Source organism: Periplaneta americana, chromosome 7 (genome assembly GCF_040183065.1).
Source record: "Periplaneta americana isolate PAMFEO1 chromosome 7, P.americana_PAMFEO1_priV1, whole genome shotgun sequence".
In the NCBI taxonomy this organism is placed as follows: domain Eukaryota; kingdom Metazoa; phylum Arthropoda; class Insecta; order Blattodea; family Blattidae; genus Periplaneta; species Periplaneta americana.
This window is the reverse complement of record NC_091123.1, coordinates 49555391-49581902: the sequence shown is the minus strand read 5'-3', so window position 1 is coordinate 49581902 and position 26512 is coordinate 49555391. Positions and strand designations below refer to the sequence as shown.

The 26512-nt window shown below is 34.5% G+C and overlaps 1 protein-coding gene across 1 annotated transcript in view; it reads right to left on the bottom strand.

Moving 5' to 3' along the window:
• The window catches only part of kek2 (kekkon 2), a 1284908-nt gene that overhangs the window by 1003145 nt on the left and 255251 nt on the right, over positions 1-26512 (bottom strand). The window contains exon 2 of the mRNA XM_069830676.1: positions 25556-25621. The gene's annotated coding sequence lies outside the window, so the exon portion shown is untranslated. The remainder of the gene's footprint in view (positions 1-25555; positions 25622-26512) is intronic.

Genomic DNA, 26512 nt, shown 5'->3' with positions numbered 1-26512 from the left:
GAAAAATGGTAGTAAAATTCCGGGAACTTTTTGAACCTAGTATATATATATATATATATAATTTGAACAGGTAATGGAAATTACGGGAAAACGGCTGAACGGATTTTAATAAATGGCCCCTCATTTTGAAGCTTGGAACCTAAAGTTTTTCGGAAAAGTAGTAGTTTTCAGTGAAATGTCAATTTTCCTACATAATTTTCCTCTTTTCCAAAATCCATCTGTTGTCAGTTTTGAGAACTAATTTTATTCAATCACGGCCGACTTGATTGAATTTCAGAACAAAACACACGCTACGATAAACAATAGGCTATTACACGAAGGCCATGACCTGCAGATTGCCGACATATTTAAAGCTCAATTCAATTTGTTATTAAAAACTGATTCTGCAGTGTATAATTTTCTGAGTACAGCTGTGTATTGGATATTCAAATCTACGAAACTTGAGGTAGTTTGATGACATTATTACCATCAGAAATTAAATATTATTATAGTTAATATCATGATGCATCTATTTTTTCATTAATTGTACATAATATTGATGCTATATTGATGACATGAAAGTGAAGGGTTTTGTGGTTATGTAAGTAAATGTAGAGAATATCTTAATTTAGATCTTCATTTCTATAATTTACTGAGTGGATGCTATATATAACTACAAAACTTAAGTAAGACAGTAATATTGTTATTAAAAATCAAATATTTTTATACTTATTAACCCAGTGAGGTTGGGTCTTTTTCATATACTTAATGGCGGTGTAGTGTAGATATTGATATGTGTCATTGTCTTCAGTATTGGTTCGAGAGAGCGCAAAAATTACAGTTCCTAAGGAAAGATCAAACGGTATTACTTACTGATAAAATGAGAGGCCTAGAAAATTTTGTAGTCTCCAGATCATTTCAGCAAGATCTCTTAGTAGGATAAAATGATTTTACACTCTACATTTTCAAGTTCTACATGCAGCAGCTATATGAAAATTCTATTGTTCGAAAGCTTAGCAAACCTGACATTTTTTTTAACTTTTGCCTACAATCCACAATGACCTGAAATAGCTACTGCCATCGTCCTGACATTGATACTTGCGTTTTCGCGTTGAAACTCATAAACGGAAGTAGGATAGGTTCAAGAAAAAGTATTTGGCCTAAAAAAATCCATTCTGAGGGAGTATGTTTCATTATTATGGAAGCAAATAACTATCAAAAAGACAAGTATTCTTCATTGAAAATAAATCTGAAAAATTTTTATTTGAACGTCTAACGAACTTAGTTTGCAGCAGTATTTGCTGCACAAGCCACTAGTAATAATATATACTGTACGTCTTATTCGTGACATCGGATATTTTCGTGGCAAATTCTTTTAAAGCACAACATTAACTGGAAAAGTTTTATATAAGTTACGAAGATTACCAGTCATTAAAACTCATAAACTTTTTTTTTTATTATTTTTTTTCGGAGATTTTCTTCTTTCAAAATAAATTATAATTTTTATGCGAGCCATTCAGAACCCTTTGAGAAGTAATCTTGCCAATGGACAGTCAAAATGCTGGTTCGTAATAACGTATTCAATTGGAGATAAGAATTACAATTTATTAAACCGCTGTAATTCGTAGACACGTTGCTTCTGTAATTTAATCGCGGGTATATTTGTGAAGAGGAAAAATGTAGGGGATCTCTTTAGTCCGTACATCTAAGACGAGCTGTCACACATAGCTTAATGCCCATCGTGATACTGAATTCATTAAAATCTGCACAACAGAGAAAGCAGAGGCGAGTAATCCAGAGGACTCAATTGTGTAACTCTTTAACACTTTTAATTTGGAGCTTGTTATCTGCTTTCAGCAAAGTTGGTTTAGGTGCTGCGCAAGTTTATGCCGTCATCTGCAAGCTCGGTGAATTGACAAATCTTTTAAAGCTCTCCTTCAGCGCGGAATGTTTTAAATATAACAGCTTCATTCCGGAGGGTATATATAAAGTAAAATGCTACTCATTATCTCACTTTCATATGAAATATCACAAGAGGATTATCTTCTTAGGGGAAACAATATTTGAAAACTAAACGTAGAATTTCAGTGAAAGTATGATATTTTATACTAAGAACTAAATAAATTGAAACACTAATATGACACTTCATGTGCCTTTTTAAAATTTTTGTCACCACTACTATTATTATTATTTTTATTATTATTATTATTATTATTATTATTATTATTATTATTATTATTATTATTATCATTATTATTATTATTGGTCAGTTTCTGTCAGATGCATTTCCAATTCACTGTGGGCTAAAGCAAGGAGATGAACTATCACCTTTACTTTTTAACTTTGCTCTAGAGTATGCCATTAGGAAAGTCCAGGATAACAGAGAGGGTTTGGAATTGAACGGGTTATATCAGCTGCTTGTCTATGCGGATTACGTGAATATGTTAAGAGAAAATCCACAAACGATTAGGGAAAACACGGGAATTTTACTGGAAGCAAGTAAAGAGATAGGTTTGGAAGTAAATCCCGAAAAGGCAAAATATATGATTAGCCTATGTTTCGTGACGAGAATATTGTACGAAATGGAACTATAATAATTGGAAATTTATCTTTTGAAGAGGTCGAGAAGTTCAAATATCTGCGAGCAACAGTAACAAACATAAATGATACCTGGGAGGAAATTAAACACAGAATAAATATGGGAAATGCCTGTTATTATTCGGTTGAGAAAATTTTATTATCCAGTCTGCTGTCGAAAAATCTGAAAGTTAGAATTTATAAAACAGTTATATTACCGGTTGTTCTGTATGGTTGTGAAACTAGGACTCTCACTTTGAGAGAGGAACAGAGATTAAGGGTCTTTCAGTATAAGGTTCTTAGGAAAATATTTGGGGCTAAGAGGGATGAAGTTACAGGAGAATGGAGAAAGTTACACAACACAGAACTGCACGTATTGTATTCTTCACCTGACTTAATTAGGAACATTAAATCCAGATGTTTGAGATGGGCAGGGCATGTAGCACGGGCGAATCCAGAAATGTATATAGAGTGTTAGTTGGGAGATCGGAGACACAAAGACCTTTGGGGAGGCCGAGACGTATATGGGAAGATAATATTAAAATGGATTTGAGGGAGGTAGGATATGATGATAGAGAATGGATTAATCTTGCTCAGGATAGGGACCAATGGCGGGTTTATGTGAGGGCGGCAATGAACTTCCGGGTTCCTTAAAAACCAGTAAGTAAGTAAGTAATTATTATTATTATTATTATTATTATTATTATTATTATTATTATTTAGCACGTATGGGCATATCCAAAAATGCATACCGAGTTTTAGTTGGCAGGCTGGCAGGCCAGAGGGAAAAAAGATCTTCGGGGCGGCCGAAACGTAGATAGGAGGATAATATTAAAATGGATTTGGGGGAGGTGGATTACGATGCTAGGGACTGGAATAATCTTTCTCGGGATAGGAACGGATGATAGGCTTATATGAGGGCAGCAATGAACCTCTGGGTTCTCCAAAAGCCATTTCTAATTCTGTATTATTATTATTTATTATTAATATAATAATAATAATTATTATTATTATTATTATTATTATTATTATTATTATTATTATTATTTACTTAATCAGTCCTAAATGATGTATGTTTTTATTAAAAGAGCATATATATGGATTTATAAGCACAATAAAATTCGTTCAAAACACTAGAAAATTCGTAATTCGTACAAATAATTTATCAGAATATCAATAACAACCTCATAAAATTACTTACAAAAAATACTTCCAAAAGTAATATACACTTATGAAAAAAAATTATTTGATTAACAATGTTTTCACCGTTACAATTACACATATATAAAAACTAAATATAAACATTTACATAGAGATAATAAATTTTACAGGAGAAAAAGTTCGTCCAAAGGGCCGGACTCTGGAAGAATACCCAAAACGCTCATTGCATTTCCGCGTTGAATAGCAATACTTAGGCGTTGACGCAAATAAGTAGTGCAACGGCGATCACCAGTAATGGAGATCAAAATTGGGCCGATTTGAGATACCAAAATTTTAGCGTCATGACTCCAAGGGCCGAAGGTCTCCACAGCAAATGGGACAAAGATATAATTGTCTAAAAGATGAGCATATTTATTGACCTTCTTCTTCAGCAGCAGATGCTGCGCGTCTGGAGGTATTCGGCAAATGAGATGGAGCTAGAGTGTCAACGCAAGTGGAGTCCCAAATTAAAGATTTTCCTCTAGACCAGCTATGGGGACTATCACCATAGTAGGGAGGGAAGTTTCCTACTCACCCCACATTCGTTTGATCGGCAGGCGAGGGGTAATGCAGTTGTTTTGCTAAGTCAAGTGCAGTGGTGGGTTCGACACACTTTGCGCATCAGTAATTTCTCCGCTTTTATTACTCCGTTTCAAAATCTTTACAGTCTTTTGTTTATATGAAGTACATGTGTCATACAATAATTATTACGGCCACCTACTGTCATTAGGCAAATTATATATTCTTCAATTGTATAACCTTTTCTTTACATGTGCACGAAAAATTCTTGAACTGCCTTGTGATCGACATAATAAATTGTTTCTTTTTAAAAACTATACAGAAAAAAAGCTGCATTGTCATTTAACTGTAAAATATATTAAAAAATATAATTATCAATGTAATAAATTGTTTTTTAACCAATAAAAAAGTAACTATCCTCCATTGTCATTTAACTTGAAAACATATTAAACACGATATAATGATCAATATAATCAATTATTTCTTTGTAAAAACACTAAAAGTAATTAACATCCATTGTAATTTAACTTTAAAACATATTAAACACAATATAATGATCAACATAATCAATTGTTTCTTTGTAAAAACACTAAAAGTATTGTCATTTAACTTTAAAACATATTAAACAAAATATATGAGATACTGTATGAATGGAACCAAATACTATTGTAGGCCTATACTGCTAAATTTCGTTTTTTTTTTTTTGGTTGGCTGTCGGAGTTTTTTGTTATTAACTAAAAAGGATATATTTGGCTCTAAATTAGAACGTTCAACTCAAGCTGTGAAGTAGAACTCAACGGTAATACTGAAACTAAAATGCATGTCTGTGATCCTATACCTGGAGATACTTATGGTCATATTCATTGTGGAAGAAAAAACTGCTCACAACAGTAAGTTGAGCCAAACATATAATACGCATTGCAAATGTGCGCAGATTAGGGAATCGCTCCTCTGGTAGGTATTTAAAAAGACCTAATCCATTTTTTCCTAAACACTTTACTGTCGTGCTCGTTTGCAGCTCTATAGTGGCTCTGCTGCTTGAGTAACATCAAATACAAATTAATTATTGAACAGACACATCTCCTTGTCCATTGCAGTTACTTCTGAAAATCTTTCTTTGAAAGAGGACGCATCAAGTAGGCCTAATATTCACTCAAAGTTTTAAATAAGCAAGTTCAGTTCCAGATACTTAATAAAATAATAAGTAACTAAACCCCGAAAATAATATAAATATATCTTGTTTTGTATCTTTTCACAAATATTAGGAAAATAGCCTTTAAAATTGTAAATAAATAAGTACTTTTAAGATCATCGAAGTCCGCTTTATGCTTCCGATCAAAGTGGCGTTTAATAGTGACGCGTTTTATATGCGCAATTTTAAACCAACATATTAAGCAGCAGACTTTTTTTTTTGTAAGTAACAAAAAATTCTTTCTGTCACTCTTTCTGAAACTGACTCCCGAGATCGAAGCCATACCCGCCACTTAATGAAGCATGTCTGTACGAAGCACCAGGCGGAGAGATGGTCGGTGGAGTGAGGTAAGGAGGCTTTGATTGCAGTGGCCCTTCTGAGCCATTTTTCCCCATGGTTGCTCTAGACCAAGGAATTAAGGTGAGACCATCGGGTCGTTTACCATCCGCGCGGCTAATACCTGGTGGTTCCAAAAGAGACGGGATGCCACAAGAAGTCAGAGAAGTTTTAATGATATCATTGAGTGATGTATGTCTGGGAATGCGACCCTTGCTCCTCGCACAGCTGAGTGCATGATGGCCGTAAATATCAGCAATTCCCCGCAAATACATTGGTGTGGCTGGCAGAGTTTACAACCAAGGCGTAAAGCTATTGCGATTTTAAAGGATGTACTATCTATTAGAGTGCCGATGTGAGGAGAAGGTAATGCGTGTAACCAAGCTCAAGACTCACTCTCTTGAAGAGCTAGGAGATGTACAATGTCTTGTTCGGATTTGAAAGAAGAAAGGAGTTTATCTAAAATTTTTTGGGAAAAGATAACGTCCCACTATTTTTGAAATTCAGGATGGGCAGGAGGATGAGTGGTTTGTAAGGAAGTATACCAACTTGTCAGAGCATCACGCACATGATAGATTTCAGCTAAATGATAGTATTTAACTTCATTATTTCAACTTAATATGTGAGATGAGGGTGAAGTGAAAACGTATCAAACTTATGTAGTGCCTGTACATGTAAGTTATGAAGGAAAATTAGGTTCACTAATTAGCAGTGGCGTAGCATGAAATTTTGAGCAGGGGAAGCTAACTCAAGTTGTCTTTCATGCAATATGAGAAAACGTATTACAAAAATACAGTCTTAAAATAAATAGTAGTCAATGTCAAGTCAGCAGTCGAAGATTGGTTGGAACATCGTAAGTAACACCAATAAGGCATGACCTAAATGATACGTAGTAAAATATGATTTCACGGTTTAAACATATCTCTAACAAATAGACACGTATACGTATAACATTAGCTCACTCCCTGTCATACTTAGAGAAATCACAATATTAGTATCATTACGTAAGTATGCGTCTGTCCTTTCGTTGTGTCCTTCATTGACAGCAAGGGAGTCGGTCATTTGTTTTTTAAATCACACTTTTGTTCGTAAGTCAGTCTTGATAATACAATTGTCCTAAAAAATTCAAGTAAATAGTGTCAGGAACTGTTATTTCGCTCATTATTTATTATATCAGCCACAATGCACACTAACACTTCAACTGAACACAACTGACGAAAGGGATAACTCGGAAACTACTTATTTTAAATGTTAAAGCTAGCTTCTTGCGAGCCTTGCGACTAGGGTAGTTTAGTTAGAAAGGGATGGAAAATCTGCGGGGTGTATTACATAGAAGAAACCAGTCTGCTTGGAAGCTGGTGTGTGCAGGTTTCTTGTTTACTGCTGCATCACAAATCATCCTGAGCTGCCGCATCACAATATTTAACGCGTAAATATAAATTCTATTAAAATTAATAAATAATTTTGTCTATAAACTGCAGGTCTATTATGAAATTATTATTAACTGGGGAAACTAAGCTTTTTAGCTTACATTGACGCTACACCACTGCTAATTAGGCTATTTAAACTATTATTATTAATTATAATTATTATGTACTTCGAATTATTGTGTATTGTAATTATATATTATGTATTAATTGCAGTTATTGTGTGTAACTAAGATATCACTGCCATCGGGTGTTTGGCCACTCCCAATGTAAATAAATAAATAAATAAATAAATAAATAAATAAATAAATAAATAAATAAATAAATAAATAAGTAAATAAATATATTGTGGTTGTAATATTACTTTTAAGTCCCCATTTCATATACAGTGGACTCTCCTAAGTTCGACTGAACAGAACCGAAAGTTCAGTCCAATAGGGTAGTGTGTGTGGCAGGTGAAATGAATACAAATTCTTATTGGTTATCCATCAACGAATATAGTACTGTACTTGCATTTCCTGCCCTCCCCGAGACTTGTGTATGCGCTTCTAGTACCACAGTGGGTTTCGACAGTTCCGTCTCACAAACGGCACAATTATCAAATATGGATAGAAGAGTTCATTAATTTGAAATCAGTCATTAAATATGGATGTCCTAACCAATAAAATATTCTGTTTTCCTTTAACAAAAGTATCACTACAAGACACAGGACCAATTTCCATTCAAATGCCGAACCCATTTCTTAGTGACCGTATAGGGGCGAGTTTAATTCTCCTACGTAAGCAGTCGAACTATACGATGTCGTACTTGTTTTCTGTCGAACTTAAGAGCTTCCATTATACGTACTCTTCTATCTAATGTTAAAATTCTGCCAAATTAATTAACTGTTCTTCTCCTTAATTTTGTTCTCTAATTTGAATAGTCTTCCCGGCATTCTACGTCTTTCCAGTATTTCTACCGTTGCTATCTTGGCGACTCTTCTGTTATCAATCCTGTTCACATGTTTAAACCACATCTATTGTACATTCCGTATTCAACCAAATTTATAATAAGTTATACATTACATTTTTATCTTATCATTGGCCTATCATTGTTCATTCCATCCCTCCAAGTCATGTGATAATCACCAAAATGGTAATTCCTTCTATTGTCTTTTTTTTTTTTTGCTAGCGTCTCTTCTTGTTTCAGAGGCATCGGTCATTATTGATTTTAACATCTTCCCTTACTATATAATTTAACAATTTTGAAAAAAAAAAGAATCATATTTCTTTATTTTTGTAATGAGGTCATTTAATATTACAGAATCACTGTATATCACCAATTTTCTTGCATACCTAAAAAATCACTATGAAATAGACATACATTCATACCTGAATTATTATCCCGAGTTATCTTGTGCACCTTGATTCCAGCTCTGGTAGTTGTCCCACTTTGATTTTCTCCTGAACTATTTACCAACTTATGTTTCTTTTTTTATGGATTAATTTATGACGTACAATACCAGTGCTGTTATCAAGGCGTTAAATGTTGCTTGTCGTGTAATAGACTCGAAAGCAGGGTATTACCCTAGATCATATATGCAACAGATATGTCGGGCTTATAGGCTTTGAGGTTAACAACTTTTGTCAGGTTTACTACGCTGCCATCTAGTTGTTACATAAGGAGTCACGTCATAATTTCCATTTGAATTGCATTAGGGACTGTGCTGCCATCTCGTGTTCGTTTACGGCGGACAGGTGGCGATCCTGGCGGTTGTTCTCTTCAAAGTGCTGCCGTTTTTAACGTAGCGAGGAGTTATCTGTTACATATATGATCTAGGGTATTACGCACAGTGGCACATTGCATTCCGGACAGTAGTATGTGCTCTTGTGTCGAATTTGATTGTATTTTGAGTCTCTCGCAATACTACACATGAAATCCTGTCTTCTTCAGAGTTCGTGGAATAGCTTCTGGAAAATGTTTACCTGTAAGCCGAAGTGGGTTGGGCGATTTTCCTGGCCATCCTGCCTTGACTGATAGGACATTCGGGATGTATTTTTCGAAAATCTCACGAATTACCACCATTCGATAGTCAAAGGATGTCTTCCTGCCTTCATATATCGTATACCAAACGTAGGAATCCCACCGCCAGGTATAGCAATATCAGTAACTCCAGTAGCCAACTAGTCAGGAAAAGGTTAATGAAATGATGGAAACGTATATATTAGGGATAATAATCCTTAGAATCGAAAATGGGACTCACACGAGTTAACTCGGGTTAATAAATTTTGACGGAAGTTAGCAACCCGAGTTAACTCGGGTTAATCAGGAAAGTGGTTAAGCATATTCTAAAGCTGCCTTGGAGCTCAGTTACCGCAGTTTTTTTCCCCTATTTATTTTATTTTTGTTTATTTATTTATTTATTTATTTAAATTTAAATATACAGAATAAAGAATATAATTACAAAACAAAACAAAGAGAAATACAAATAAAATAATACAAGCAATATAAAAAGAAGCTACAGTAGTATTAACAAAATTTGAGGCCGAATGAGCAGCGCTCGTGCTCGGTCGCAGTTCAGATATAATATTAAAATTAAAAAAATAATAATAATAAAAATAAATAAGTAAAATAAAATAGGAACTAAAATATAATTACAGCGGCAATGGAATTATATAATATAATATTAACACTAGAGAAGAATAATATCGCACATGAAAAGTAGGACTAATATACTGTATATTTCAAAATTATAGAATACAAATATAATATAGGTTGATTAATTCATACACATAGGCTATACATTTATTTAATCAAATTGAAGATATTAACACGTTTCTAATTTTCTTGTTATATGTTAGTGGGTTACATGTTAGAAGTTCTGGGTGTAATTTAGTTAAAGCATTGTACAACCGAGGGCCAAAATTTATGCTATGCTTTAGACCAGCAGATGTGAGACATTTAGGTTCTACTAATGTTGAATTAATATTTCGCCTTGTGTCATAATTGTGTAATACAAACTTATTACGATTTTTATGATAAAATTTTAACAGCGTATACTTATAAATTTGTTCAATATTAAATACATTAAATTCAGAATAAATTAATTTAGTTGGATAATCGAAACGTTTCTTCAAACAAATTTTAATTATTCGTTTTTGTAGTAAATTTAACGGACTAAGATTAATTTTTGTACTTCCACCCCAAACAATTATACCATACTGAATGATAGACTGAATAATGGCCAAATAAACATTTCGTAGAACTCTAATAGGTAAGTAGCATCGAAGATTAACGAATTTATAAATTGTTTTACGAAGCCTCTTACAAAGATAAGTAATGTGATGAGGCCATTTTAAATTCTGATCAATAATGATACCACGTGGCTTGTCGCTTGAAAACGAAACGTTTGTTTCTGATTTGTTCGAACACCCTTAACCTCTGTTCCTCTCTCAAAGTGAGAATCCAAGTTTCACAACCATACAGAACAGCCGTTAATATAACTGTTTTATAAATTGTAACTTTCAGTTTCTTTGAAAGCAGACTAGATAACTAAAATTTCCCAGCCGAATAATAGCACACATTTCTCATATTTATTTTGCGTTTCATTTCGTCTCGAATGTCATTTATATTTGTTACTATTGATCCAAGATATTTTAATTTTTCCACGTCTTCAAAGGACAAATTTCCAATTTTTATATATAAATTTTGAATATCTTAGTATTATTAATTCCTACTTTTAAATTTGAATAGTCATAAAAATCTAACAATATTAAACTTTTACACCATTAGACAGAAGGCCGTAAAGGAAACACACAATACGTTCCATATACGAACAGTTAGAAGTCATCTAAATGATGACTTGAATCCTCTAGATTCAAAACCCCCTAAAGATCATTTTGTTCAGAATTGAATTATGCCCATATATTGCTTACTAAAAATGAATTCTAATTATTTATATAGTTTGAATTCAAAAGGCCACTAAATTTGAAGCAAAAATGTTTGTTAAAAGTCACAGTTTTGAAAATTCCCTCTATTTTCCACCAGTTACTGTCAAAATCCTTTAATTCGTGCAAATGGATGTAGGGGATTTTGAATCTATAGGATTCTCACAGTCTACTACATACAGTCGCGAAGCTTCAGGTGATTTTTTGCAAATCTCGTGATAAAGCGCTCCAAGCGGTTAGCAACTAGAAACAATAGACTGTCCACGGTCGACTTTGGCCTGTGTCGTATTTCCATCGAGTGCTAGCTCGTTGCGTATTTCACATTGATGCTTGTGAAATGTTCGTTATTGGTTGTAATGAAAAAGTTAATGGCTAAAATACAATAATTGGAATGATAATATTTTACTAGAGACGTAGAAAAATTAAGTTTGTTTTAATTAAATTTATTGATCACGTTTTATTTTGAATTCTGGTGGGATTATTATTTATATTATTTTAATGTACCGAAGTACATATGATATTTCCATGCAGATATTCTGCGTCATCATACGATGAAAGAGTAATGGAACGGAGAAAAATTCTCTCCGGCGCCGTCGGATCCCGGCCAACTAGTCACTCATATCGAGTGCACCTCAGCACATATGTGGACTTCGATCCTGCGTTCATAGACATCTATGACGTAGTGCAGAGGGCGGCCACTAGAGGGAACCCAAGAGTTGGAGCTTAATCTGAGACGATTCTAACCGGCGTCGGAGTTGTATCCGGTGTGGCTTAGTGGATAAAGCATCAGCACGTAGAGCTGAAAACCCGGATTCAAATCCCGGCGCCGGAGAGAATTTTTCTCCGTTCCATTACTCTTTCATTGGGATTATTATTGCTTAGGCCTACTTTTTTTTTCAATGGATATTTTTTAATTATAGCTGTTAATTTTGTTGTTATTTTTATTTGTTACTTTACTAGAGACGTAGAAAAAGTCTGTTACAATAAAATTTATTGATCACATTTTATTTCCAATAATTCTGATGTGATTATTATTGCTTAACCTCATCCCACTTTGTTAACTACGTAAGCCTACACTACAAGTACCGGTACACGTAAGTTACTCCATTAATTCATATTTCCATTATTATTGTTGTAAAGGGAAATGCAAATTAATATTTATTGGTTTCACAGTTAGTTATCGCTATGACCTTGAATGAGTGAAGCGATTATAGTAAATTTCAGTTCGTTTTGCACAAACAAAAATAATATTAACCTATTTCTTGCAGGTATCTTCGAGTTTATGGTGGAATTTAATATACAGTACTTCATTAAAATAATAAATTAACTTTATGCATTTAATATTTCAATAATGGAAGGAAGGTGTTAATTTTTCCAAAAGAATACAACGAAAATGTAACATATTTTGTCGTCTACTAGGAGAGAGATCTGCGATGATGAGGCGATAGTAGCGATCCTAGTGATGGGCAACTACCCATGTTTGCATTTTTAGTACATATTGAGCTTCGCGACTATATATAGTAGACTGTGGAATTCTCTTGTCATTTAATATCCTTCATAGCATAACAGCTATTCGAAAGAAATATCAAGTGCAGATAAATTGAAATTACGACGTCTTTTGGATAGGGAACGGATTACACGAAGTCCTTCCCCACGTAGAACCCAAAATCCCTTCTCCATATCCTTAAATTTAATGATTGGCAATTCTGTCGAAAGGCACAACTGGTAAATCTTGAAGCACTAAAAGAGGATCTTTTGTCAGGGAAAAGGCAAGTGATCCTTTAAGCTTCTTGTGAAATGTTTTCCAACCGGTACCACGGTAAACAACGTTCTTGCAGGTAATCTTCATTCAACAAAGAATCCTATTGAATTGGAACCACACCTCGCGGCTTACAAACAGCTTTTGATCCTTAATACTCTAGTTACATTGTAGAATCGCCTTCCAGGAACTTCGGGACAAATGTGATGTAACAATTAGGATTACAATACTGTAGTTATGAGGAAATAAATCTACGTACAGTATATTAGCAAGAACGTAAATGTATGTGTTAACGTTCACGTACACTTAGCGGCAAAAAGAATGGGCCGACTCTTGGTCGATAGAAATGCTAAGTTCTATCGCGCGGTTCACTCGTGTAGACGTAACGCACTGCAAGGCGTTGCTGTGGTGTCTCTTCATTGAAAGTCATCCGTCTATAATGTAGTAAATCTTACGAGCAGTGTGTGGCCCAGTGGTAAGAAGTCTGACATCCGAACCAGAGGTTGTGAGTTCGCCTCCCGTTACGTAAAAATTATTATTTTTTATTTTAATTTTTACTTATTTATCAGTTTAAATATGAAATGGCATTTGTTAACAAACTTCGTTATGCCTGCCTTGTAAAAATATTATTGCCCATCACCTGTGGGCTATTAATAGGTGAGACCTGGCCTGTATAAACAAAAATACTTATTTCACATCCTAAAAAACCGGACGCATATCAAACACAAATAAATAATTAAATTAACAAAAACAAACAAGTTTTTAATATATTAACAAAACAAGGCCTGTGGTGGGGACTAGTATCTCGTCCACAAAACTCCTGTGTCAACAACTGCCCTCATTCTGCGCGGCATGGAGTCCACAAGATTATGGAACAGGTCTAAATTCTTGGCCATCTCCTCCCACGCATCTAGAACTCTGTCCCACAATTCCTCAGGTGTCCGAATGGGTGGTTGTTCTGCCCAAATAAAGCGTAGGATCCTTTTGACAGCCCACAAATTTTGAATCGGATTCATATCTGGTGAATTTGGAGGCCAGTCGACTGGGTCGACATCACGCCTCCTCGTAAACCTTCTTTGAATCCGGTTGGCGATGTGTGTCGGATGATTATCCTGCTGGAAGAAAAGTATTCCTTCTGGATATCGTTTTCCGTTGTATTAACAGATAGCAGTATTGCTTGAAAGAGAGAGAGGGAGGTTTATTATTTATTAGAGTTTGGTAATATTCTAAGAGATATCGCCACATAATTACAGCTTTGCGAGACACATATGATGGCAAATTTGTAATTAAAAAAAGAAGATTAGGGTAGATGCGAGTCTTGAGCTACTACTACCAACTTGTTCAATAGACCAATGCCGTAACCACTTACGCTACTGTGACTGTTACTATTATTTCGGCATAATACGTGGTTTGCTGTTCATATTCGCTCCGGTTGATTTTTTATTTATCAATTTTATTATTATTTCACTCTTTAAGGACCCTGGTGTATCTAGAATCAACCCGCCATTCGATTTTATTACATATTTTAGACTCTTAAATAAAATACAGCAAATTTAAATGGTTTAATTATGTGTTACATAGTGAACTACAGCTTTGACGAGACGCGCATGCGCAATGTTATGTCTCTGTAACTTGGAAATTGTCGTCCGGCCCATTCTTTGTGCCGCTAAGTGTACATATACCGTATAAAAAATCATGCTGTCACAAATTTCCAATTTGTCTCCCGTATTATTTACAATATATTTATTGTGCAATCCATTTGAGAATAACATATAAACTGGACATGTAATTTTAGACACAATTTTATTTGTAGATGATAAGGTGAGTTTAGCAAGAAAATAAGAAAAAGTTCAAATAGATGAAGTGAATTATACAAAATCATGAATAATTATACGAGTAATTAAAAAATGTCAGCTGAAAAGACAGAATCAATGGAATTTAAAGGCAAACATCACGTGAGGACGAAAATTGATATTAACAATATCACAGAACAAGTGAAAAATTTCTGTACATATATAAGTTGTAATGTTTCATAACACTATGAAGATGACATAAATAAAAAACTGAATAGGTTCGATATGATGTATCGAGCGCTAAGTACAAATTTAAAGTATATAGAACTTAAAGATGGACCGAAATTAACTTTTATAAGGTCACGGCAATTCAAATTCATGAATGTGAAAAATGGGTGACGGATAGAACTGAGTACCTCAGTGGAAAAACGGCAGATCCCAACCCGCCGTCAAAATGCATGTTTCACTAGAATTGTACACTGCTATGATCTAGTAACATGTTGAGAAACGAGTTGTTGTGTTGGGATATGTCGTTTGGCTGTAATCTCTATTCTTTGCTTCTGCAAAACTGCTCGCCGCGCTCTAGCCTAGTGGAAGATCGGCATATCCCAACCAGTCTCCGTAACGAGTGGAGTGGCTAAGATGCTGCTGTGAAAGCTAGAAACCGATCACGAAATTCCCAGGATTGGGTGAAGAATAAACGAAAAATATGTAGAAATAGAGGGGAGGAATCTATAAATGCATCGCACAAGCACGTGTTAAAAAGTGTAGGGTGAATTTGGTCTGGTGTTGTCGAATGCTCGAGTCGGTATGCCAATACAGTAGCCTTACCACCGAATAAAAAGACACGCTCTTTATGGAGTTCTATGATATGGGGGACTACAACAGACAGAACACCTATCTTTTTGGCCTTATTGAAAAATGTATGAGGAGGAAGGCTTGTAAAAAAATACAGAGTGAATCCAGACTATTCGCAAAGAAATTGGACTTACAAGTACTGTGTTCCTATTAACAATCGGCGAGTTTCTGTGTGCCAGAAAGCCCTGTTGTCAATATTTTGTGTGACAGTACGGAGACTGCGAACAGTACGAGGTACTCCTATTATTAGTATTATTATTATTATTATTATTATTATTATTATTATTATTATTATTATTATTATTATGATACGTGTTACCTGTGTGAGTTTTACGCGGTTTCCCCGTTCTAGGTGAAAACACTAATACGACACCAACGTCTCACACCTTCGCAAGTTCAGCGAGTTAGGCATACAAGTCGGCCACACAAAATCAAAGATGAGGACAAAAAAGAGATCAGGAAACACATAGGTTCATTTCCAAAGTACCAATCACATTACAGCAGATCAAGAATCCCAAATAAGACGTACATCTCAAGTGTCCACTCTATTCAGGAAATGTTTAATTTGTATGAACGCCATTGTGTGAAGATGAACCTGAGATTATTGGACTCACTTTTACGTATGGCCATCAAGATGAGTGAATGAAATAAACACAAAAAGAAGGGGTCGACAAGCAAGCACAGTGATCACCAAAGCTCGGAACTTGGGGACTTGTGTCTTTGTACGTGGCTAAGCGACCGGACTTCAATGTCAACAAACTCCCGCTTCCAGCACAGAGGTACTGTAAGGTCTGCTATAAAAGTGGTTCCTGGCTGGAACAACATAATGATAATATTATGGTAGGTTGAAACAAGTAATTTTATAGCATATATATAAATAAACATGCAAAATATATCAAATTTAAAGTTCTGCTCTGTATATTTTATTACAGTGTATGACTACATACATTCGAATATTTTTCGAACCCATACCTTCTTCGTCTGTTAGTTAAACATGATTTGAAACGAAAGAAACTTATTTCCACGTCACATGAAGTGACAGGAGCAAAATTAATTTTTTTATTTTATTTATTTTAACTAGCTACCTACTGAATACAAATTACATTTATAAAACAAAAATGTTTCTAGCCACTACCGTAAGAGCTAGGCTCGTGTACGGTGTGGTCTTAGTCAATAATATAACATAAAATTTACAAGAACACTTTACTAAATACAGTAAGTAACTTAATTCAAACCAATAAATACAACACAAGAGCAAGAATAAAGAAGAAAGAGAAAAAGAGAGAAAAATACACATTTAATATAAATTGACAATTCGACAGAAGCCAGTGATATTCAATAAAAACAAGAATATAGTAGACAGAAATAAAAGGTAAAAAAATACATTTGTTAATATTATATTATATCGTGGATAATTTTACAAATTTATTTTTTAAAAGCTTCAATTTTTAAAAATTTCAAATTTGGAAAATGGTTTGTAATTGCATTATAAAGTCTTAGGCCGAAATAAAGTATTGAATGTTTTCACTGTCACTGTTTCCTGTTCGATTTTCAGTAGTTGCTAGCTGATCTCGTATCTGAGAAAGATAAGTATCCTAAATTTGTCTCGAAAATAGTTTTCAATTTCTATGTCACTACTAGGGAAGGTTCCACTACGACTTGATCCATGGCTATGGACAAATTTTCCACCGATTTAAGGGACTTCAGTGTATTTCAATGAATGCCAGTTTCCAATCTCTAGTTTGTGTTTGACACAAGTTACAAAATATAAACTCTCCATTCGAAGAAAATAATGTATCTCCTCAGAATTCCTCCACGAAATTCTGTACCTAAATTTTAAGAAATATATTTTCAAACGTATACAATACCCATTCGAATAATAAGTATTTTCTTATTTTCAAACAGACCGTTTACCTCTAATTAATTATCTGAATGTCATTGGCTTCGACACGACACAGTTTCCTCGTCCGTCTTCCTGTCATTCGATGTGGCCACTTTCTTAGTACACACGACTGTCCCTGAGCACTTGCAGGGTGAGCTTTGTGTACGTTGTACCTGTAACCTTACTCATGCACACGACACACAAGTACCCAAGTTCCGAGCTTTGGTGATCACTTTCAACCTGCATCAAGCTGTCCAAGTATAATGACCTAATGAAACTCTTACCACTGATTCCTCCTGTTTATCATGACTTTTACAGAAATTTTAAGACTAAATGACACAAGTACTGGTGAAAACATCGAAGTTATTGATGATGAGACAGAGTTTGAGTAGTCATATATATGCCTGTAATGCTATCTTCAAGTTTGAATAAATACTGATACACTATGTTTATATCTATGGCACTTCCGATTTGCAATCTTATTTGTACATCTGTCTTCTTTCCTCTAAGTCAGGTTTGATATATGTATGTCCTGTACATCAGTAGTAATTTACAATAAACTTTAACTGCAATTATCTCACAGTTGCTTTGAGTTGGAGTCTGCCGTTTTTCCACTGAGGTACTCAACTGATAAAAGAAGTACTGAGTTCACGGAGATGAGATATCTAAGAACGGTGGCTATGAAGCTAAATTATTGTCTGTATATTCGGTATACCATGCTGAACAAAGTTATGTTTCGTTCTCCCTTCTAAGTCTCTAGATTTTAACAAAAAAAATTGTGTATGACATCAACAAAATGGTCGACATGGTTGGCACTCTGGTATAGCGCTGGCCTTCTATGCCCAAGGTTGCGGGTTCGATCCCGGGCCAGGTCGATGGCATTTAAGTATGTTTAATGCGACGGGCTCATGTCAGTAGATTTACTGGCATGTAAAAGAACTCCTGCGGGACAAATTTCGGCACATCCGGCGACGCTGATATAACCTCTGCAGTTGCGAGCGTCGTTAAATGACACATAACATAACGTTCAACAAAATGATTGAAAGGAATTTGACGTTTATTAAAAAAATATATATATTTTTTCTCTCCTTAATGCGATATTACCTTTGAAAAAATCTACGCGTATTTATTTTTCTAATATATAAGTGGTGCCATATAAAAATTCTTAGACAGATTGAATGAAATTTGCATGAGGAGTAGAATTTTTAAAATTTGTATTTATATTTCATTAAAAATTGAATAACTAAAAAAAAAAAAAAAAAAACCAAGAACATGATGGAAATGAAACTTTGACAATTGTCTTACAATAATATGTACCAATAATGGAAGGTCTATCTTAAAATATTCTCTGTAGTTCTCTCTTAACTGTTATCTTGTTATAGAGCCTTGGCTCGAAGTTGCTACTGTGATCATAAGCTACTGTTGTGGTACATTTACGTTATGTGAGGCATATGTTGTCTGATCTTTTAATTTTATATCTATGTGAATACAAATTAAATATATTTCAGTTTCTATAAATGACATTCAATAAGATATTGTCATAAATTTGAAGGATATCAAATACTTTAAATTTAGAATACACCAGTTCTCAGGGATAAAATAGATTATGGCATTTTAATTATTTCTTTTTGTAGCAGTGTTATTGACATAAGGGGGTACTAAACCATAACCCTATTCTATAATACCATATTACAACGTAACATGTTCTAATTATGTATGTCTTATGAATAATAGTTCAGGAAAAGTATATTATGAACTGTAATTTTCAACAAGGTAAAGAAACTAAATAGTTGAGAAATGAGTTACACATCTAATATTCGTGATAAAATATGTAGATAAAGGCTTACATTTCAAAACGTCCCAGTCTAAATAACTAATTATTTAAACTGAACTCAATTTAAACAAAAAAACACGTCAATTTAGATACTGAGCGGAAAGTCTGAAACCAGATTTAATTGCATTTTAGATTTCACCCCCAACCCCCAGTTACCCCCACTCTGAAATTTCAAATGGCACCCCTATATTTTATACTGAAATATGAAAGAGTATTCAATTGTTTATACACCTCAATCATTTGTTTTCGCATTTTTTGTTTTCTCTCGTCGCCTGGCACCCTGTATTTTTGTTATTATCAGTTGATTGTAGAATGAAAACACAGCTTATTTTGTGTAATTGCCTAAATTTAGTCAATAAGGATGATTTACGTTCTCTCTTGAAGGCTATACACAATTTTAAAATAATTTAAGACACAAACACAACTATTACATGAAATGCTCAATATGTTTTTGTAGCTTTATTCTCTTAGGCTCTAATCAACAATAACAAAAATGCAGGTTGCCAGGCGACGATAGAAAACAAACCTATGCGAAAACAAATGAATGAGGTGTATAAACAATTGAATACTTTTTCATATTTAAGTATAAAAATATAGGGGTGTCATTTGAAATTCAGAAGTGGGAGTAGCTGGCACGTTTCAAACACGTTACAAAGAACACATCACAGTCATAACAAAATTACAAAACACCTCCACATATGCAGAACACATCACAAATTCTAACCACACCCACAGAGACATCAACACAGACATGGAAATACTACACATCCAAACAAAAAGGCAGAAATTAAACACACTAGAACAATATGAAATATACAGACACACGAAAACACACCCCAACGAAATTCTCAACACACAACTCAACTTCAAAACACACACACTCTTTGACTCTACACTATAGCACACGAACGCACCCTCACAGGAAAAAGAACAAGAGGCACCAAGACCAACAACGACCAGTTCTGAAGATGACCCATAAATAGTTCGAAACATGGAAACGAGGTACGTTGAAGTTTAACACAGGAAAGTCTTATCATACATATTCCGAAGTGATACAGTGTTAAAAGTTGTGTAATCAAGATGTATATGTTAAATAACACTAGCCTGCGAATTTCAACTTTGTGTTTGTTGCCTAAAGTAAATAATGTGATTTTATATAATGTCGATGTGCTGAATTCGAATTTTCAATTTGTTTACTTCTATCACGTCAGGTTTGTTTGCAAAATCACTTTAAATGTATTGTATAATTACGTGAATTTCATCACAAACTTTTCATTTAACTTGTTTATTTCAAATGCAAAAGCAATATTTAAAATACACAACTTGCTGCAATTATGTGTATGGTTGTTCATACATGTCACTAGAGTGTTTTTGCTTTGTTTTGTCTTGTTTACTTCACTATTGGATGTATAAATTAGCACAATGTATCACATAAAAAATTATACCACTTGCTTCTTAGTTGAGGAAGTCCTCCTGCTCCTCTTTCTTTTATTTTTGTCTTCAGGTATTTTACGCTTTAACATCCAACAATAATGAGAATGCATACTGATGCTCCATCGTCCCTGGTATCTCCTTTCGAACTCCTGCAGATCCTTGTGAAATCGTTTACCTTGCTCTTCGCTCAAAAATCGTAGATTTTCGGGGAAATAATCTAGGTTAGAAAACAGAAAATGAATTTTCATACTCATGTTACAACCAAGTTCCGTGTATGCTTCAAGCATGTTAGCCACAATGTTTCGGTAATTAGGACCCTTGTTGTTACCAAGAAAATTTAAAACAAATTCACAGAAAGATATCCATGCTGCTTTCCCCTTTTCATCCACAGTGTTTTTAAATGCTGCACCAGACATCTGTTTTCTTTAGTCAGGACCGTTAAATATATCTTCTTTTAATTTTCTTCAGATAGTAATGGAAATTTCTCACATATGTATTTGAAACAGCCTCTTTCCTTATTTAAAGCCACGTTCTGCAGCACCCGACTCTGGTAGATAGACACTGTCACTCGTCACAATTTCCCTCACCACTACATCAGACTCAGATGAAAATTATTCAAGATTTTCTAGTCGCACAGTGATCGGTACATCAGGCCCATGGAATACAGGTAAAATGGCTGACTGAATAACTGGATACACGATTTTATTTTTATTTTTAGAATCGTACCTCTTCACATCACACGAACAGAAGTAGCAGTCATTACTATGGTTCGACTGCTCTCTCCAACCCATAGGTACTCCAAAACATAGCAACAGTCTTTTGCCGTTGATCCAATGATGAAGTTCTTCAATGCATACTCTTTATACTTTGTGTGGTGCCCAAGCTTTACTTTGGTCTCCAAGTTTGATTCCAAAATAAGCATGGTATGACTTTTTCACAAAATCTGTAAAATTACGACTCTGCTTAGGCAATGTGTATATCCTACATAAGTTATATAACAAAAATGGTATGGATTATTTATACATCCTCAATGCGACGTGTAAATACTTTCTTACTGAACTAAAAACTCTCAACTTTCTACTCCAAAATAAAGCTTCAAAAACTTATTTCGTTTCGTTTCCAGGTGAAACACAGACTATTGAAATGTGAGAGAAACTAGACGAGTTGAGTTGAGTCTCTCACCAAGGTATGGCTGACATTTCTATCTCCCACAAATAAAGATAATGGCAAGGCTGCACGTTATTTCACCCTAACTTCCTTATTCGCTTGCACCCTCTATCTGCTAAGAAGCATCTGTTATCCTTGATTTTCAATATAAACATCTTAAAAATATGTTGAATATATTTGGTTTTCATATCTTAACATACTAAAACTACAGTTGTTAAAGTATTATAGTTTAAATAATTATGCTATAAATTGCCGTAATATATTATAAGAAAATTAAAATAACAAAAAAATGGTACGTGATAGGAACTTTCTGGCTTCGAATTTGACTTCAGCATGCTAAAAATATCCTAAAAACATTCAAACTTTGAAGGCAGCAATTTCATCGCAGACTAGTGTAATTAGTTATTTTGACTGGGAAGTTTTGAAATGAAAGTCCTGTCTTCTTCTTCTACGTCACGGTTTAGGCCTTTCATTAGCCTGTTCCGGCTCCAAATTGTTGCTGCCTCCATCTTTTCTTAGGTCTTCCTAAGTTCCGTTTTCCTCGTGGTGAGTAATTGTATGCTGCTTTTGGTATTCTATTGTTCGTCATCCTTGTTAGGTGGTTTTCCCAATTTGTTCTATATTTCACTATTGTTGTATTTAGTTCCTCTACTTTTAGTTGATGTCTTATTTCTGTATTGTGTTTTTTGTCTGTTCTTTGATATCCTGCTATTGGCCTAAGGAATTTCATTTCAGCAGCTTGTATTCTAGCTATATGTTGTGCCGTCATTGTCCATGTTTCGGATCCATAAGTAATTGTAGGAACTGCCATCGTCTTATATAATTTCATTAGAGAGTCTTTTCTGGCTTTATTTTTCAAGGTTCTTTTTAGTGTCCCTGTTATATAGTTAAACTTGTTTAACTTGTTATTTATATCTGTTTCTGTTGTGTATGATATTTCGCAACCTAGGAAATTGAATTTTGAGACTTGTTCTATTGCTTTATTTTCTAAAATTATCTTTGTCCGAACTGGATAAGAGCCCTTGAAAGCCATTGCCTTTGTTTTTCCTGATGATATTTCCATGTTGTATTTTTTTGATATTTCGTTTAATTTATATAGCATTCTCTGCATTTCGTCCTCTGTTTTTGCAATTAAAATCTGATCATCTGCAAAGGCTAACGTTTTTATTATCATATTTCCTAAATTAATTCCTCCTGTTGTTATTTGTTTCCATGATCTTATCATGTCGTCTAGATATATATTAAAAAGAGTGGTTGATAATGGACAACCTTGTCTAACTCCTCCTGTTATTCTTATAGGTTCTCTTTGGTTTATTTTTATTTTTGTTTTTCCGTACATATCTTTAATTACTTCTATCAAATGTAATGGGATTCCCTTTTCATTTAATATATTCCACAATTTTGGTCTAGACACTTTGTCAAAAGCCTTCTTATAAGTCCTGTATTATATTAATTATAGGGCCTTGAACCCTTGTGCCGTACTGACAGAGCTGTGACTTGTGAGTCAGTGCACTCCTGACAAAATAAATAGTAAAGAAAATGGATGCGATTTTATCTGGAAGGCAGCGTCTTTGTTCCACTGGTGCTCGAAGGAAATGTCTGTGAAACAAGGTAGCAAGGCAATTGTATCAGCGCGTGACAATCAAGTCCCAGAAGTGTATTAAAATCAGACCCGATTTAAAATTAAACTAGAGGAGAAATGAGATTCTAATACTTGGATTTGGGCTTGTATTGGGGTACTGAAATGTGTATTAGATCGCATTGACCCGGAACGCGGTGACGCTGCGCTGCTGTCTGTTGAACCGTCAGGGGAATAAAGCCATTACGTTGCGATTTTCAAACTCCACTCACTAGCGGAGAGAAAAAGAAAGGTAAGTTAAAAAAGGAAGAGGGAGAGAGGGAAGCTTGTTTAATATTGAACGACATCATAACATGCTTATTCTCACGAGGAAGATAAGAAGGCGGTTCCACCTTCCCAGAGAGGCTCAAAGCACGCCTTCCTTTTTTAAGCTTTGCTTTTAAGAAAGGAAAATTTAGTCTACGTTACTGCCATAAAACACGACTGATCTTCAAGATATTTCCGCTATTGGAATTAAAGACAAAAAGTTATACTTTTTACACAGAATATATCTCTTTATTGGGCACGGAAGGTCGCCAAACGCTCAGTAAAGAAAACAAAAGAAAGTGTTACAATACGATCGCTTGTAACTTTTGAACAAGTAAACGTAGCAAAACTAAAATATACCACCATGTAAACAAAAGTATACCGTAACTGCAAACATCGGTGCGAAACCGTTCCGGTCCTCAAGAAGTGCAAATAACGAGGTGTGATTTAGTGTTCAATGAACTGGTGCAACAGATCTAATAACGATCCTATTTTATAACCGTGAAGAAACGATTAGTGATAAGTTTTATTAGTGAGCAAAGAGTGATCGATATAGACAACTGGTTAAAACGTTCAAGAAAGGACTAGTTTTTTTGGTAGGTTATTTTACGACACTTCATCAACATCTTAGGTTATTTAGCGTCTGAATGAGATGAAGGTGATAATGCCAGTGAATTGAGTCCGGAGTCCAGCACCTATAGTTACCCAGCATTTGTTCTCAGTGGGTTGAGGGAAAACACTGGAAAAAACCTCAAACAGGTAACTTTCCCAGACCGGGAATCGAAATCGGGTCACCTGGTTTCGTGGCCAGACGCGCTAACCGTTACGCCACAGATATGGATAGTAAGGACTAGTAAATTGTGAATTTTTAATAATTTAAATTAAGTCATTAGGTTTTGTTGATGAAGGTCCAGAAAAACAGAGTAGGTTTGAAATTAAACGGGTTACATCAGTGCTTGTTTATGCGGATGACATGAATTTGTTAAGAAAAAATCCACAAACGATTAGGGAAAATACGGGAATTATACTTGAAACAATAATGAGTTACATTTGGAAGTAAATCTCGAAAAGACAAAGTCTTGTGACTAGAACATAGTACGAAATGTAAATATAAAACTTGGAAATTTATCCTTTGAAGAATTGGAAAGATTCAAATATTTTGGAACAACAGTAACAAATATAAACGAGAGTCGGGAGGATATTAAACGCAGAATAAATATGGGAAATACCTCTTAATATTCGGTTGAGAACCTTTTGTCATCTACGTAACTTGCTTTCAAAATAATTGAAGGTCAGAATTTTATAAAACAGTTATATTACCGGTTGTTCTGTATGATTATGAAACTTAGGCTCTCACTTTCACAGAGGTTAAGGGTGTTCGAGAATAAGGTCCTTAGAAAAATATTTGGGGCTAAGAGGGATGAAGTTACAAGAAAACGCAGAACTGCACGCATTGTATTCCTCACCTAGTATAATTTGAAACACTAAATTCAGATGTTACCATACATCAGGAGTTTGATGGGCATGTCCTAATTATTAGGTTAAATTTTGTGTCCTACGTGGAGCCAAGAAACTAGTCTAAGTGTATTATTTAATGGCTTCTTAAATAAACTACAAAATTACGAAAACGTACCACGTTTCCAGAACCTGTAAGTTACCATAATGAATGCAATAGATCACGTAGAACATAAGCAAAAGTTCAATGCTTAATACAATTATCAGTAAACATATTAATGTGTAAATATCGTACAGAAAATACAGATAAATTATTTGACTTATGTACTTACACAATTCCGAAATCCTATCAGTGTCTTTGTATCACACACACCTTGGAGTTTTCTACACCGTCCATGCTAAAACAGAAAGAGAAAACAGATTACAATAAAATAATTACTTACTTAAGGCTTTTCAAGAATCCCGAGTTTCATTGACGCCCTCACATGAGGCCGTCATCGGTCCCTATCCTAAGCAAGATTAATCCAATCCCTACAATCATATCCCACCTTCCTCAAATCCATTTTTAAATTATCCTCCCATCTGCGTCTTGGCCTCCCCAAAGATCTTCTTCCCTCCGTTCTCTCAACAAACAACCTACTGTATAGGCATTTCTGGATTCGCCCATAGTGTGCTACATGCCCTGCTCATCTCAAACGTCTTGAATTAATATTCCCAATTGTCAGGTGAAGAATACAATGCGTGCAGTTCTGTGTTGTGTAACTTTCTCCATTCTCCTGTAACTTCATCCTTCTTAGCCCCAAATATTTTCCTAAGCACCTTATTCACAAACATCTACAATCTCTGTTCCTCTCTAAAATTGAGAGATTACAATCAATGCTGAACAAATTTTTATTTTATACAGGGACATCATTTTATTTTTACTAACATTTTTAATATTAACCTGTCTATACATTTAGAGAACCGGAAACACCGCTTGCTCCCCCCTCCAAGACTGGAGTTCGATGATACTGGCGTAAAACACAAATCACTCTACTAGGTATAGGATGGAAGAAAAGTAGTTCATCTATTTACGTAAACTAGCAAATATCGCGATTTTGAGTTTGATAATTTTCATTAGGTTTTTCTTTAATCAAAGTACAGTACTGTATTAAGAATAAGTGTTTTTACTCACGAAGTGAGTTATCCATGCGAACGTATTCATTATGCAGTGTATACTGTCTACAGCACATTAGCGTACAATATAGAGAAAAAAGTTAAATTGAAAAATAATCATAATATGAATATTT